This window comes from Pecten maximus, chromosome 11, assembly GCF_902652985.1.
Source record: "Pecten maximus chromosome 11, xPecMax1.1, whole genome shotgun sequence".
Taxonomy (NCBI): Eukaryota; Metazoa; Mollusca; class Bivalvia; order Pectinida; family Pectinidae; genus Pecten; species Pecten maximus.
This window is the reverse complement of record NC_047025.1, coordinates 40,884,231-40,900,559: the sequence shown is the minus strand read 5'-3', so window position 1 is coordinate 40,900,559 and position 16,329 is coordinate 40,884,231. Positions and strand designations below refer to the sequence as shown.

At 37.7% G+C, this 16,329-nt stretch overlaps 1 long non-coding RNA gene across 1 annotated transcript; it reads right to left on the bottom strand.

The window, feature by feature from the left end:
* Window positions 1-9,574: 9,574 nt before the first annotated feature.
* Window positions 9,575-14,165, bottom strand: LOC117337934. Its single transcript, XR_004534921.1, has 2 exons — window positions 12,126-14,165; window positions 9,575-12,043 (listed from the first exon to the last, which is right to left on the bottom strand). It is a non-coding gene; the product is annotated as an uncharacterized LOC117337934 (long non-coding RNA).
* Window positions 14,166-16,329: the final 2,164 nt, after the last annotated feature.

Below are 16,329 nucleotides of genomic sequence, written 5' to 3'. Positions count from 1 at the left end.
CTTCAGTATAAACCTTTCGGTTATACCAATAACTATGAAAAGATTTTTTCCTAACATAAAATGTTTCATATAATCGCCTTCATTATTACTTTTTAGAAGTAGATCAAATAAAATAACTGATTTTGATAAAGAAGATGTTGTTAAAACCATTAAACAACGTAACCCAATGTTATGTCATCTAAGAAACAGTGTGAGTAAACTTTAACTATGACACGTTCCTATCCCTTATCATAATGGAAATAAAAAAATGGAAATAAAACATAAGTGAAAGTAAATCATATATAATATTGATTTTACTAACAACAAATGTAGTAGAGAAAAGGTCTCGAATTGGTCAGACATTGAACATCCAACGCTTGGTCAATAGATGGACTAGTCCATATTTTATTCATGAGAGTGGGTGTCCGATTTACTCAACAGCAGCATTTGCATAATGTTTTATTTCACTTAAATGAAAAAGATTTTCTCTTAAGATGAATAAAATTAATTTCACTTTAAGTGAAATTCTTTTTCACTTAAGTTTAATAAACATAATGCAAAAGAAAGTCTTTTAACCTTAAGGTAAAAAGTAGTTCACTTAAGTGAAATTTTGAAGCATATTTTACCTTAAGAGGAAATGGGATTAAATGTTAAAACGGCTTGCCATAGGCATCACAAAACATACTAATGAACGAGGATATTCCGTCAGGTCGTAACTTATAGTTACTGAAGATTGGATTTCTTATATACGTAACTTAATTACAAACTGTAACATCGGGTACGTCCCATAACATGGCACGTTCGCGAACTATATTATCATTTTAACCATTTGCATATGATGTACCTTGGGTGTACATTTATACGCAGGTCATGACCCTATGTATAATATATACACGTGACCTACAAAAAGTCCGATTTCTGTAGGTCACCGGAGAAGTGTGTGGCGCTGAGAGACAGATTCCCAATAGGAAGGTGTTTACAATAATCACTGAAATATCTATGATAAAGCAATCGATGCAGGTCCCATGGACCGGGACGACAAATCAACATATATTCAAGTAATTGAAGATAGGTTAAATTCAATTAAAGATAGGTTAAATTCAATTAAAGATAGGTTAAATTCAATTAGAGATAGGTTAAATTCAATTAAAGATAGGTTAAATTCAATTAGAGATAGGTTAAATTCAATTAGAGATAGGTTCAATTCAATTAGAAATAGGTTCAATTCAATTAGAGATAGGTTTAATTCAATTAGAGATAGGTTTAATTCAATTAGAAATAGGTTCAATTCAATTAGAGATAGGTTCAATTCAATTAGAAATAGGTTCAATTCAATTAGAGATAGGTTTAATTCAATTAGAGATAGGTTCAATTCAATACACATAATTGGACCTATCTTCAATTGAATTGAACCTATCTTCAATTAATTGAATATATGTTCAATTAATTGAATATGTTAATTTGGCGTTCCATAATAGACCACTTGTTCAAATATCATCCCTATCCTACACATATGTAACAGATACGTTATAGTCTACTGACAATCATATCTAGGATTGATGGTAAACAAATATTCAATATAAAGTGACAGGCGATTGTATTAAATACCAGAGACCTATATTAAGTATTAATTAAGTATATTATTTAGTATATAAGTCTCTGTATATACCAGGTGATAGGAGACCACTCCAGACAAATTGTAATGATTGGCATACATGTATGACAGCATATATCGGAAATGTGAGGACAGTGTTTTATAATCCAGAAATTAAAAAAAGGAATAAATGGGTGAGGTCAGATAAAAAATATAGAATGTTAAGAACACGGTGCTATGAAGATAATGTATGATGTAAAAGAAAGACAGAAAGCTGAATGAAAGAAGAAGGGGTATTGGTATTATTAAGTATAATTGAAGGTATGTGTTAGCCTGGGAAACTCTGGACAGAGTAGTGGACAATGAACCACCTAATAGCTGTCCATCTCAGGAAGATAAACCCACCCATATATATATACGTAGTGTTTGATGTCTTGAAACAACAGCCAGATAATTTGCATTTCAAATAAATCCAATTTTAGTAACTCGAAGACAGTCTGAGAGGGGATAGCACATATGTCTGTGTTCCGAGAGGGAAGGGACAGAGGGGATACCATATATAGGTCTGTGTTCCGAGAGGAGAGAGAAAGAGGGGATACCATATATAGGTCTGTGTTCCGAGAGGAGAGAGACAGAGGGGATACCATCAGGAACATAGGTCTGTGCTTCGAGAGGAGAGAGACAGAGGGGATACCATCAGGAATATAGGTCTGTGTTCCGAGAGGAGAGAGACAGAGGGGATACCATATATAGGTCTGTGCTTCGAGAGGAGAGAGACAGAGGGGATACCATATATAGGTCTGTGCTTCGAGAGGAGAGAGACAGAGGGGATACCATATATAGGTCTGTGTTCCGAGAGGAGAGAGACAGAGGGGATACCATATATAGGTCTGTGTTCCGAGAGGGAAGGGACAGAGGGGATACCATATATAGGTCTGTGTTCCGAGAGGAGAGAGACAGAGGGGATACCATCAGGAATATAGGTCTGTGTTCCGAGAGGAGAGAGACAGAGGGGATACCATCAGGAATATAGGTCTGTGTTCCGAGAGGAGAGAGACAGAGGGGATACCATATATAGGTCTGTGTTCCGAGAGGAGAGAGACAGAGGGGATACCATATATAGGTCTGTGTTCCGAGAGGAGAGAGACAGAGGGGATACCATATATAGGTCTGTGTTCCGATAGGAGAGAGACAGAGGGGATACCATCAGGAATATAGGTCTGTGCTTCGAGAGGAGAAGGACAGAGGGGATACCATCAGGAATATAAGTCTGTGCTTCGAGAGGAGAGAGACAGAGGGGATACCATATATAGGTCTGTGTTCCGAGAGGGAAGGGACAGAGGGGATACCATATATAGGTCTGTGTTCCGAGAGGAGAGAGACAGAGGGGATACCATATATAGGTCTGTGTTCCGAGAGGAGAGAGACAGAGGGGAAACCATATATAGGTCTGTATTCCGAGAGGAGAGGGACAGAGGGGATACCATATATAGGTCTGTGTTCCGAGAGGAGAGGGACAGAGGGGATACCATATATAGGTCTGTGCTTCGAGAGGAGAGAGACAGAGGGGATACCATATATAGGTCTGTGTTCCGAGAGGAGAGAGACAGAGGGGATACCATATATAGGTCTGTGTTCCGAGAGGATATAAGGTCTGTGCTCCGAGAGGGGACAGACAGAGAGGTACCATCATGAGTAGATTATCGCTGCCGGAGATTGGAGGTGTGAGAAACTGATTGTTATCCAATACTAACATTAAGACCAAACTAGAACTGTCGCCAGGATGGCTGACTAATACCCCCGCAATCTGCACGAGTCAATGGTGAATTGGAACTGTTAATTAGAGGCTAACTAAGATAACCCAGAAATATAGTGACCAGTTGCCATAGCAACCATAATTTTGAAAAAAAAGTGGCATGCACATCTACACATGGTCCTCTATATTTGTGTGAAGTTTCATTGAAATCGGCCTTTCGGTTTAGGAGGAGTTGTCAGGACAAACTTAAAGTTATGGTTCTTATCAGAAAACCTGTTTATAGTGACCAGTTGCCATAGCAACCATAATTTTGAATGAAATGTTCACAACATTATCAGCATAGTAAATACATTTCTGTGCACATCATCTACTTTGAATGACGGACTACAATGACGTGCCTCATACTTGGAACTAAGCGAATCAGTACCCCTAGTTACAGAAATTACCACCAGAGATCTCAAATTCCGTACTTCCGCCGAAGAGAAATTTATACTGAATATACCTTTTTTCATGTAATAGCACTTTATTTGTAGTCTTGATAGTTTTCATACATGCATACAAAATGTATATATAGTTCAACTACATCATATATGAACCGAAAGAAACTACAAAATGAACTGTGAAAGGAAATATAACGAAAACGAAAGTGAGAGATTGTGACGTCAAAACTCGTAGGTGATTGTAATATGGCAGGCGTAAACGCCTCCATAAAAAAAAGAAAGCGGCATGTACATCTACACATGGTCCTCTATATTTGTGTGAAGTTTCATTGAAATCGGTCTTTCGGTTTAGGAGGAGTTGTCCGGACAAACTTAAGTTATGGTTCTTTTCAGAAAACCTGTTTATAGTGACCAGTTGCCATAGCAACCATAATTTTGAAAAAAAAGAAAGTCGCATGCACATCTACACATGGTCCTCTATATTTGTGTGAAGTTTCATTGAAATTGGCCAATCGGTTTAGGAGGAGTTGTCCGGACAAACTTAAAGTTATGGTTCTTATCAGAAAACCTGTTTATAGTGACCAGTTGCCATAGCAACCATAATTTTGAAAGAAAAAGAAAGTGGCATGCACATCTACACATGGTCCTCTATATTTGTGTGAAGTTTCATTGAAATTGGCCATTTAGTTTAGGAGGAATTGTCCGGACAAACTTAAAGTTATGGTTCTTATCGGAAAACCTGTTTATAGTGACCAGTTGCCATAGCAACCATAATTTTGAGAAAAATAAAGTGGCATGCACATCTACACATGATGGTTAATATTTGTGTGAAGTTTCATCGGAATTGGCCCATCGGTTTAGCAGGAGTTGTCCGGACAAAATGCGTCTACAGACAGACGGACGGACGGACAGACAACCTGATTCCAGTATACACCCCCCTCCCCTAACTTCGTTGCGGGGGTATAATAAAAGCTGAAACTGGAAAAGTGACTTGAGTTATAATTCCCTTGACCGGAAAGATACAAACAGAACATGGACATTTTCGGTTACATAAGTAACTGTTGTAGGGTATATCTAACACGTGTACAAGTAACTGTTGTATGGTATATCTAACACGTATACAAGTAACTGTTGTATGGTATATCTAACACGTGTACAAGTAACTGTTGTATGGTATATCTAACACGTGTACAAGTAACTGTTGTAGGGTATATCTAACACGTGTACAAGTAACTGTTGTAGGGTATATCTAACACGTGTACAAGTAACTGTTGTAGTGTATATCTAACACGTGTACAAGTAACTGTTGTAGGGTATATCTAACACGTGTACAAGTAACTGTTGTAGGGTATATCTAACACGTGTACACGTAACTGTTGTAGGGTATATCTAACACGTAAACAAGTAACTGTTGTAGGGTATATCTAACACGTGTATAAGTTATTGTTGTAGGGTATATCTAACACGTGTACAAGTAACTGTTGTAGGGTATATCTAACATGTGTACAAGTAACTGTTGTATGGTATATCTAACATGTGTACAAGTAACTGTTGTACGGTATATCTAACACATGCATATTTAACTGTTGTAGGGTATATTTAACACGTGTACAAGTAACTATTGTACGGTGTATCTAACACGTGTACAAGTAACTATTGTACGGTATATCTAACACGTGTACAAGTAAGTGCTGTATGGTGTATCTAACACATGTACAATTAACCGTTGTATGGTATATCTAACACATGTACAATTAACTGTTGTACGGTATATCTAACATGTGTACAAGTAACTGTTGTAGGGTATATCTAACACGTGTACAAGTAACTGTTGTAGGGTATATATAACACGCGTACAAGTAACTGTTGTAGGGTATATCTAACACGTGTACAAGTAACTGTTGTAGGGTATATATAACACGCGTACAAGTAACTGTTGTAGGGTATATCTAACACGTGTACAAGTAACTGTTGTAGGGTATATCTAACACGTGTACAAGTAACTGTTGTAGGTATATCTAACACGTGTACAAGTAACTGTTGTAGGGTATATCTAACACGTGTACAAGTAACTGTTGTAGGGTATATCTAACACGTGTACAAGTAACTGTTGTAGGGTATATCTAACACGTGTACAAGTAACTGTTGTAGGGTATATCTAACACGTGTACAAGTAACTGTTGTAGGGTATATCTAACACGTGTACAAGTAACTGTTGTAGGGTATATCTAACACGTGTACAAGTAACTGTTGTAGGGTATATCTAACACGTGTACAAGTAACTGTTGTAGGGTATATCTAACACGTGTACAAGTAACTGTTGTAGGGTATATCTAACACGTGTACAAGTAACTGTTGTAGGGTATATCTAACACGTGTACAAGTAACTGTTGTAGGGTATATCTAACACGTGTACAAGTAACTGTTGTAGGGTATATCTAACACGTGTACAAGTAACTGTTGTATGGTATATCTAACACGTGTACAAGTAACTGTTGTACGGTATATCTAACACGTGTACAAGTAACTGTTGTAGGGTATATCTAACACGTGTATAAGTAACTGTTGTAGGGTATATCTAACACATGTACAAGTAACTGTTGTATGGTATATCTAACACGTGTACAAGTAACTGTTGTACGGTATATCTAACACGTGTACAAGTAACTGTTGTATGGTATATCTAACACGTGTACAAGTAACTATTGTACGGTGTATCTAACACGTGTACAAGTAACTATTGTACGGTGTATCTAACACGTATACAAGTAACTGTTGTAGGGTATATCTAACACGTGTACAAGTAACTGTTGTAGGGTATATCTAACACGTGTACAAGTAACTGTTGTATGGTATATCTAACACGTGTACAAGTAACTATTGTAGGGTATATCTAACACGTGTACAAGTAACTATTGTAGGGTATATCTAACACGTGTACAAGTAACTGTTGTATGGTATATCTAACACGTGTACACGTAACTGTTGTAGGGTATATCTAACACGTGTACAAGTAACTGTTGTATGGTATATCTAACACGTGTACAAGTAACTGTTGTAGGGTATATCTAACACGTGTACAAGTAACTGTTGTAGGGTATATCTAACACGTGTACAAGTAACTGTTGTATGGTATATCTAACACGTGTACAAGTAACTGTTGTAGGGTATATCTAACACGTGTACAAGTAACTGTTGTAGGGTATATCTAACACGTGTACAAGTAACTGTTGTAGGGTATATCTAACACGTGTACAAGTAACTGTTGTAGGGTATATCTAACACGTGTACAAGTAACTGTTGTAGGGTATATCTAACACGTGTACAAGTAACTGTTGTAGGGTATATCTAACACGTGTACAAGTAACTGTTGTATGGTATATCTAACACGTGTACAAGTAACTGTTGTACGGTATATCTAACACGTGTACAAGTAACTGTTGTACGGTATATCTAACACGTGTACAGTAACTGTTGTAGGGTATATCTAACACGTGTACAAGTAACTGTTGTAGTGTATATCTAACATGTGTACAAATAACTGTTGTAGTGTATATCTTACACGTGTACACGTAACTGTTGTAGGGTATATCTAACACGTGTACAAGTAACTGTTGTAGGGTATATCTTACATGTGTACAAGTAACTGTTGTAGTGTATATCTAACACGTGTATAAGTAACTGTTGTATGGTATATCTAACACGCGTACAAGTAACTGTTGTAGGGTATATCTAACACGTGTACAAGTAACTGTGGTAGGGAATATATCTAACACATGTACAAGTTACTGTTGTAGGGTATATCTAACACGCGTACAAGTAACTGTTGTAGGGTATATCTAACACGTGTACAAGTAACTGTTGTAGGGTATATCTAACACGTGTACAAGTAACTGTTGTAGGGTATATCTAACACGCGTACAAGTAACTATTGTAGGGTATATCTAACACGTGTACAAGTAACTGTTGTAGGGTATATCTAACACGTGAACAAGTAACTGTTGTAGGGTATATCTATATAAGTGTACAAGTTACTGTTGTAGGGTACAAATGTTCATTTAAACAGATGTAAACAAATAACTGTTTTAGAGTATACATTTATACACATGTACAAATAACATTTGGAAGGTTCATTTATACAGGTGTACAAGTAACTGTTGGAGGATACATTTATACACATGTACAAGTAACTGTTGGAGGATACATTTATACACATGTACAAGTAACTGTTGGAGGATACATTTATACACATGTACAAGTAACTGTTGGAGGATACATTTATACACATGTACAAGTAACTGTTGGAGGATACATTTATAGATGTGTACAAGTAACTGTTGGAGGATACATTTATAGATGTGTACAAGTAACTGTTGGAGGATACATTTATAGATGTGTACAAGTAACTGTTGGAGGATACATTTATACACATGTACAAGTAACTGTTGGAGGATACATTTATACACATGTACAAGTAGCTGTTGGAGAATACATTTATACACATGTACAAGTAACTGTTGAAGGATTCATTTATAGATGTGTACAAGTAACTGTTGGAGGATTCATTTATACACATGTACAAGTAACTGTTGGAGGATATATTTATAGATGTGTACAAGTAACTGTTTGAGGATACATTTATAGATGTGTACAAGTAACTGTTGGAAGATACATTTATACACATAGATGTGTACAAGTAACTGTTGGAAGATACATTTATACACATGTACAAGTAGCTGTTTGAGGATAACTTTATAGATGTGTACAAGTAGCTGTTGGAGGATACATTTATACACATGTACAAGTAACTGTTGGAGGATACATTTATAGATGTGTACAAGTAACTGTTTGAGGATACATTTATAGATGTGTACAAGTAACTGTTGGAGGATACATTTACAGACGTGTACAAGTAACTGTTGGAAGATACATTTATACACATGTACAAGTAACTATTGGAGGATATATTTATAGATGTGTACAAGTAACTGTTGGAGGATACATTTACAGATGTGTACAAGTAACTGTTGGAGGATACATTTATAGATGTGTACAAGTAACTGTTGGAGGATACATTTATAGATGTATACAAGTAACTGTTGGAGGATACATTTATAGATGTGTACAAGTCGCTGTTGGAGGATACATTTATAGATGTGAACAAGTAACTGTTGGAGGATACATTTATACACATGTACAAGTAACTGTTGGAAGATTCATTTATAGATGTGTACAAGTAGCTGTTGGATGGTTAATTTATACACATGTACATGATTCTGTCAAACAATGCACTTGTACAAGTGTATAGGACAATATACTCTCACCAATCCAGGGACAGATATACTCTCACCAATCTAGGGACAGAGGGTTGACACTACACAAAACACCAGGAATGAAACAGAATACAAATATATTTATTATATTGACCTTTACATCAAGTTCACCGAAGTTTATTGATACTATAAAGATCTGCTGCAACAAGAAGAAGAAAATCCTCAATCATCTGAGACTTAAATTATAAGTAATTTCTGTCACCTGTCTTTGGTGTAATTTCTGTCACCTGTCTTTGGTGTAATTTCTGTTATCTGTCTCCAGTGTAATTTCTATCATCTGTCTCCTGTGTAATTTCTGTCACCTGTCTCCAGTGTAATTTCTGTCACCTGTCTCCAGTGTAATTTCTGTCATCTGTCTCCAGTGTAAATTCTGTCACCTGTCTCCAGTGAAATTTCTGTCACCTGTCTCCAGTGAAATTTCTGTCATCTGTCTCTGGTGTTATTTTAGTCATCTGTCGCCAGTGTAATTTCTGTCACCTGTCTCCAGTGTAATTTTTGTCACCTGTCTCAAGTGTAATTTCTGTCATCTGTCTCCAGTGTAATTTTTGTCACCTGTCTCAAGTGTAATTTCTGTCACCTGTCTCCAGTGAAATTTCTGTCATCTGTCTCTGGTGTAATTTCTGTCACCTGTTTCCAGTGAAATTTCTGTCACCTGTCTTCAGCGTAATTTCTGTCATCTGTCTCTGGTGTTATTTTAGTCATCTGTCTCCAGTGTAATTTCTGTCACCTGTCTCCAGTGTAATTTTTGTCACCTGTCTCAAGTGTAATTTCTGTCATCTGTCTCTAGTGTAATTTCTGCCATCTGTCTCCAGTGTAATTTCTGTCACCTGTCTCCAGTGAAATTTCTGTCATCTGTCTCCAGTGTAATTTCTGTTATCTGTCTCCGATGTAATTTCTGTCACCTGTTTCCAGTGAAATTTCTGTCACCTGTCTTCAGCGTAATTTCTGTCATCTGTCTCTGGTGTTATTTTAGTCATCTGTCTCCAGTGTAATTTCTGTCACCTGTCTCCAGTGTAATTTTTGTCACCTGTCTCAAGTGTAATTTCTGTCATCTGTCTCTAGTGTAATTTCTGCCATCTGTCTCCAGTGTAATTTCTGTCACCTGTCTCCAGTGAAATTTCTGTCATCTGTCTCCAGTGTAATTTCTGTTATCTGTCTCCGATGTAATTTCTGTCACCTGTCTCCAGTGAAATTTCTGTCATCTGTCTCTGGTGTAATATCTGTCACCTGTCTCCAGTGTAATTTCTGTTATCTGTTTCCGATGTAATTTCTGTCATCTGTCTCCAGTGTAATTTCTGCCATCTGTCTCCAGTGTAATTTCTGTCATCTGTCTCCAGTGTAATTTCTGTCATCTGTCTCCAGTGTAATTTCTGTCATCTGTCTCCAGTGTAATTTCTGTCATCTGTCTCCAGTGTAATTTCTGCCATCTGTCTCTGATGTCATTTCTGTCATCTGTCTCCAGTGTAATTTCTGTCACCTGTCTCCGATGTAATTTCTGCCATCTGTCTACAGTGTAATTTCTGTCACCTGTCTCCAGTGTAATTTCTGTCACCTGTCTCCAGTGTAATTTCTGTCACCTGTCTCCAGTGTAATTTCTGTCATCTGTCTCCAGTGTAATTTCTGTCACCTGTCTCCAGTGTAATTTCTGTCACCTGACTCCGGTGTAATTTCTGTCATCTGTCTCCAGTGTAATTTCTGTCATCTGTCTCTGATGTCATTTCTGTCATCTGTCTGCAGTGTAATTTCTGTCACCTGTCTCCAGTGTAATTTCTGTCACCTGTCTCCAGTGTAATTTCTGTCACCTGTCTCCGGTGTAATCTCTGAAGTCTATTTGATTGGTGAACTATGTACCAATGGCCATAACTGGCTAGAATGATAGTGATATGAACTGACTAGAATTAATAAAATTATTTAAATCAAATAAAAATAATACAAGTATACATAGCATTACACTATATTTAAACCACATCTGGTGCTGGCCATCAGAGGTTGATACAATAACCTGCCATCTTTTAAGAATCAGATACATCAGGCCAACATACTTCCATGTTAACTTTGAAAACACTTTGTGAAGTACCATATTCTTGTCATACAAATGATGCTGTACAAATCTAAAAGTGTCTGTCAGCTTGTGATTGTTGGTCCTCATGTTTCTCACCTCTCATTATTCATTCCATCATATAAACCAACATAAGAGTTACCTAACTATATGTCTCCCATGTCCTGTTTTGTGGGCATAGTGATGTTTTAAGCACACTCAAAAATTCGCTAAAATTTCAGTACCTTTTTTAAACAAAAATTCTCCATAGTATGGAAGCACCAAGTAATTATAGACATGTGTAAATATTGATGCATGGCAAAACAATTTTAGCAAAACCATCAATTCTCAAAATTCACCTAAATATATAGAATGCACTCCAATTTGGCTATAAACTAACTGGAGAAGCAATACAGATTTTATGTCAATTTCTCAAAATCTAAGTTAAAAGTTTAAAACCCAAAAATACAGCAAAAAAATGAAATTCACATAATCTGTTGGGTAAGTTGAGATATTCATACTACACTAACTAGATTCAAGGTTTGGTTGAAAAAACTTCTATACTTTTTGAGAAACTGAGCTAAACACAAAACTAAGTCCGGATTTCTAGCATCCTTAAATTCTAGAACTGCTGGACCATCAATTCTGGATAATCTCTTGTAAATAAAAACCGGAGATGTCGACTGTGTGATCTTACTATATCCAAAGTTTGGTAAATTTGGACTTAACCATATACAGTGTAGTCTCGCTTCACAATTTGGTTGCATGGGGGACAAAAACTAGAATTCAGTCTAAGTGACATCGATGTCCATATATGACGTTCCTGTTTTAGTGAAATAAGCATTTACCCCCTCTCATATTTCCCGATGTTATTTACCTGATGTATATACCAGTTACCTGAACCTTGACCAGGAGACCACCTGTCATATGTGACCATATTTCCTGTCCCAATGTTATTTACCATATGTATACCAGTTACCTGAACTTGGATTAAGAGACCACCTGTCATATGTGACCATATTTCCCGTCCCAATGTTATTTACCATATGTATACCAGTTACGTGAACCTGGATTAAGAGACCACCTGTCATATGTGACCATATTTCCTCTCCCAATGTTATTTACCATATGTATACCAGTTACGTGAACCTGGATTAAGAGACCACCTGTAATATGTGACCATATTTCCCGTCCCAATGTTATTTACCATATATGTACCAGTTACCTGAACCTGGACTAAGAGACCACCTGTAATATGTGACCATATTTCCTGTCCCAATGTTATTTACCATATGTATATACCAGTTACCTGAACCTGGATTAAGAGACCACCTGTCATATGTGACCATATTTCCCCTCCCAATGTTATTTACCATATGTATACCAGTTACGTGAACCTGGATTAAGAGACCACCTGTCATATGTGACCATATTTCCCCTCCCAATGTTATTTACCATATGTATACCAGTTACGTGAACCTGGATTAAGAGACCACCTGTCATATGTGACCATATTTCCCGTCCCAATGTTATTTACCATATGTATACCAGTTACCTGAACTTGGATTAAGAGACCACCTGTCATATGTGACCATATTTCCTGTCCCAATGTTATTTACCATATGTATACCAGTTACCTGAACCTGGATTAAGAGACCACCTGTCATATGTGACCATATTTCCCGTCCCAATGTTATTTACCATATGTATACCAGTTACCTGAACATGGATTAAGAGACCACCTGTCATATGTGACCATATTTCTCCTCCCAATGGTATTTACCATATGTATACCAGTTACCTGAACCATGACTAAGAGACCACCTGTCATATGTGACCATATTTCCCCTCCCATTGTTATATGAACTATACTAGTTACCTTAACCTTGACTAAGAGACCACCTGTAACATGTGACTTTTTAATTACCTCCCTTGAAAGGTCACACATGACAAGTTTGAATGTACAATTGTATATACCATTTTAGGATGATAAGTATGTATATAATTTGAATGAGGTGATCCCATGTGGACGACACATGTAATGCAGTAAAAATGGGTGTTAATTTGCCAGATTTGTTACACGGCCTTCACCTTGGACCCATGACTGTGGGAGTAATATACACACGACACAATATAAAAGGTTTACCCCAGTAATGGCAAATTTCATCAGAACATGCTGTTTTATCAGCAGAGAGAACAGGGTGTTATTTGGCCGGATTTAACCTAGAAAATAACCATGACCCAAAGCTGACATGCAGCACACCATGTGGCAGTAACATATACTTAGTTTTATTCAAGTACATGTATCTATAACAAAGAAGGAAGGCTAGACGAATGGATGGCAAGGACTCATGAACATTGGTGACATGAAAAAGAGTATCAACCAACCTTCATATAAATTTGGTACAATATTTAGGTACTGAAAAAGAAACAAAGTTCAGGGTTAGTTGATCAAGGTGGTGGACAAGATTTAACACAGGCAGTGAATTTTATGTAGATATTATATGTCTACTGTAAATGTTAGAAGATAGACGGACCATCACGATATCAAATATGAAATAGTGTTAGCTGCATATTAATACTATTGGAAATACATGTATATCTACCATAAGTGATATGTTTTACATCATACCCAGTGATATCATGTACATATAGCATTTCCATTCCAGATAAGACCTTAATACCACAGTAGTTACAGTTACAGTGATACAGAAACCTACCAGGGTAGTTACAGTGATACAGACACCTACCAGGGTAGTTACAGAGATACAGTAACCTACCAGGGTAGTTAGTGATACAGTAACCTACCAGGGTAGTTACAGACATGTACACCTACCAGGGTAGTTAGTGATACAGAAACCTACCAGGGTAGTTAGTGATACAGAAACCTACCAGGGTAGTTATAGTGATACAGATACCTACCAGGGTAGTTAGTGATATAGAAACCTACCAGGGTAGTTACAGTGATACAGAAGCCTACCAGGGTAGTTATAGTGATACAGAAACCTACCAGGGTAGTTACAGTGATACAGTAACCTACCATGGTAGTTACAGTGATACAGATAACCTACCAGGATAGTTACAGTGATACAGAAACCTACCAGAGTAGTTACAGTGATACAGTAACCTACCAGGGTAGTTAGTGATACAGATACCTTCCAGAGTAGTTACAGTGATACAGAAACCTACCAGGGTAGTTAGTGATACAGTAACCTACCAGGGTAGTTACAGTGATACAGTAACCTACCAGAGTAGTTACAGTGATACAGTAACCTACCAGGGTAGTTAGTGATACAGAAACCTACCAGGGTAGTTACAGTGATACAGTAACCTACCAGGGTAGTTACAGTGATACAGTAACCTACCAGGGTAGTTACAGTGATACAGTAACCTACCAGGGTAGTTAGTGATACAGAAACCTACCAGGGTAGTTACAGTGATAAAGAAACCTACCAGAGTAGTTACAGTGATACAGATACCTACCAGGATAGTTACAGTGATACAGAAACCTACCAGAGTAGTTACAGTGATACAGTAACCTACCAGGGTAGTTAGTGATACAGATACCTTCCAGAGTAGTTACAGTGATACAGAAACCTACCAGGGTAGTTAGTGATACAGATACCTACCAGGGTAGTTACAGTGATACAGTAACCTACCAGGGTAGTTACAGTGATACAGATACCTACCAGGGTAGTTACAGTGATACAGAAACCTACCAGGGTAGTTAGTGATACAGTAACCTACCAGGGTAGTTACAGTGATACAGATACCTACCAGGGTAGTTACAGTGATACAGAAACCTACCAGGGTAGTTACAGTGATACAGAAACCTACCAGGGTAGTTACAGTGATACAGTAACCTACCAGGGTAGTTACAGTGATACAGATACCTACCAGGGTAGTTACAGTGATACAGAAACCTACCAGGGTAGTTACAGTGATACAGTAACCTACCAGGGTAGTTACAGTGATACAGTAACCTACCAGGGTAGTTACAGTGATACAGTAACCTACCAGGGTAGTTAGTGATACAGAAACCTACCAGGGTAGTTAGTGATACAGTAACCTACCAGGGTAGTTAGTGATACAGTAACCTACCAGGGTAGTTAGTGATACAGAAACCTACCAGGGTAGTTAGTGATACAGAAACCTACCAGGGTAGTTACAGTGATACAGTAACCTACCAGGGTAGTTACAGTGATACAGATACCTACCAGGGTAGTTACAGTGATACAGGTACCTACCAGGGTAGTTAGTGATACAGAAACCTACCAGGGTAGTTACAGTGATACAGAAACCTACCAGGGTAGTTACAGTGATACAGGTAACCTACCAGGGTAGTTAGTGATACAGAAACCTACCAGGGTAGTTACAGTGATACAGAAACCTACCAGGGTAGTTACAGTGATACAGAAACCTACCAGGGTAGTTAGTGATACAGAAACCTACCAGGGTAGTTAGTGATACAGAAACCTACCAGGGTAGTTACAGTGATACAGTAACCTACCAGGGTAGTTACAGTGATACAGATACCTACCAGGGTAGTTAGTGATACAGTAACCTACCAGGGTAGTTACAGTGATACAGGTACCTACCAGGGTAGTTAGTGATACAGAAACCTACCAGGGTAGTTACAGTGATACAGAAACCTACCAGGGTAGTTACAGTGATACAGAAACCTACCAGGGTAGTTAGTGATACAGAAACCTACCAGGGTAGTTACAGTGATACAGATACCTACCAGGGTAGTTACAGTGATACAGTAACCTACCAGGGTAGTTACAGTGATACAGATACCTACCAGGGTAGTTAGTGATACAGATACCTACCAGGGTAGTTAGTGATACAGTAACCTACCAGGGTAGTTACAGTGATACAGTAACCTACCAGGGTAGTTACAGTGATACAGATACCTACCAGGGTAGTTACAGTGATACAGAAACCTACCAGGGTAGTTACAGTGATACAGAAACCTACCAGGGTAGTTAGTGATACAGAAACCTACCAGGGTAGTTACAGTGATACAGAAACCTACCAGGGTAGTTACAGTGATACAGTAACCTACTAGGGTAGTTACAGTGATACAGTAACCTACCAGGGTAGTTACAGTGATACAGTAACCTACCAGGGTAGTTACAGTGATACAGTAACCTACCAGGGTAGTTACAGTGATACAGTAACCTACC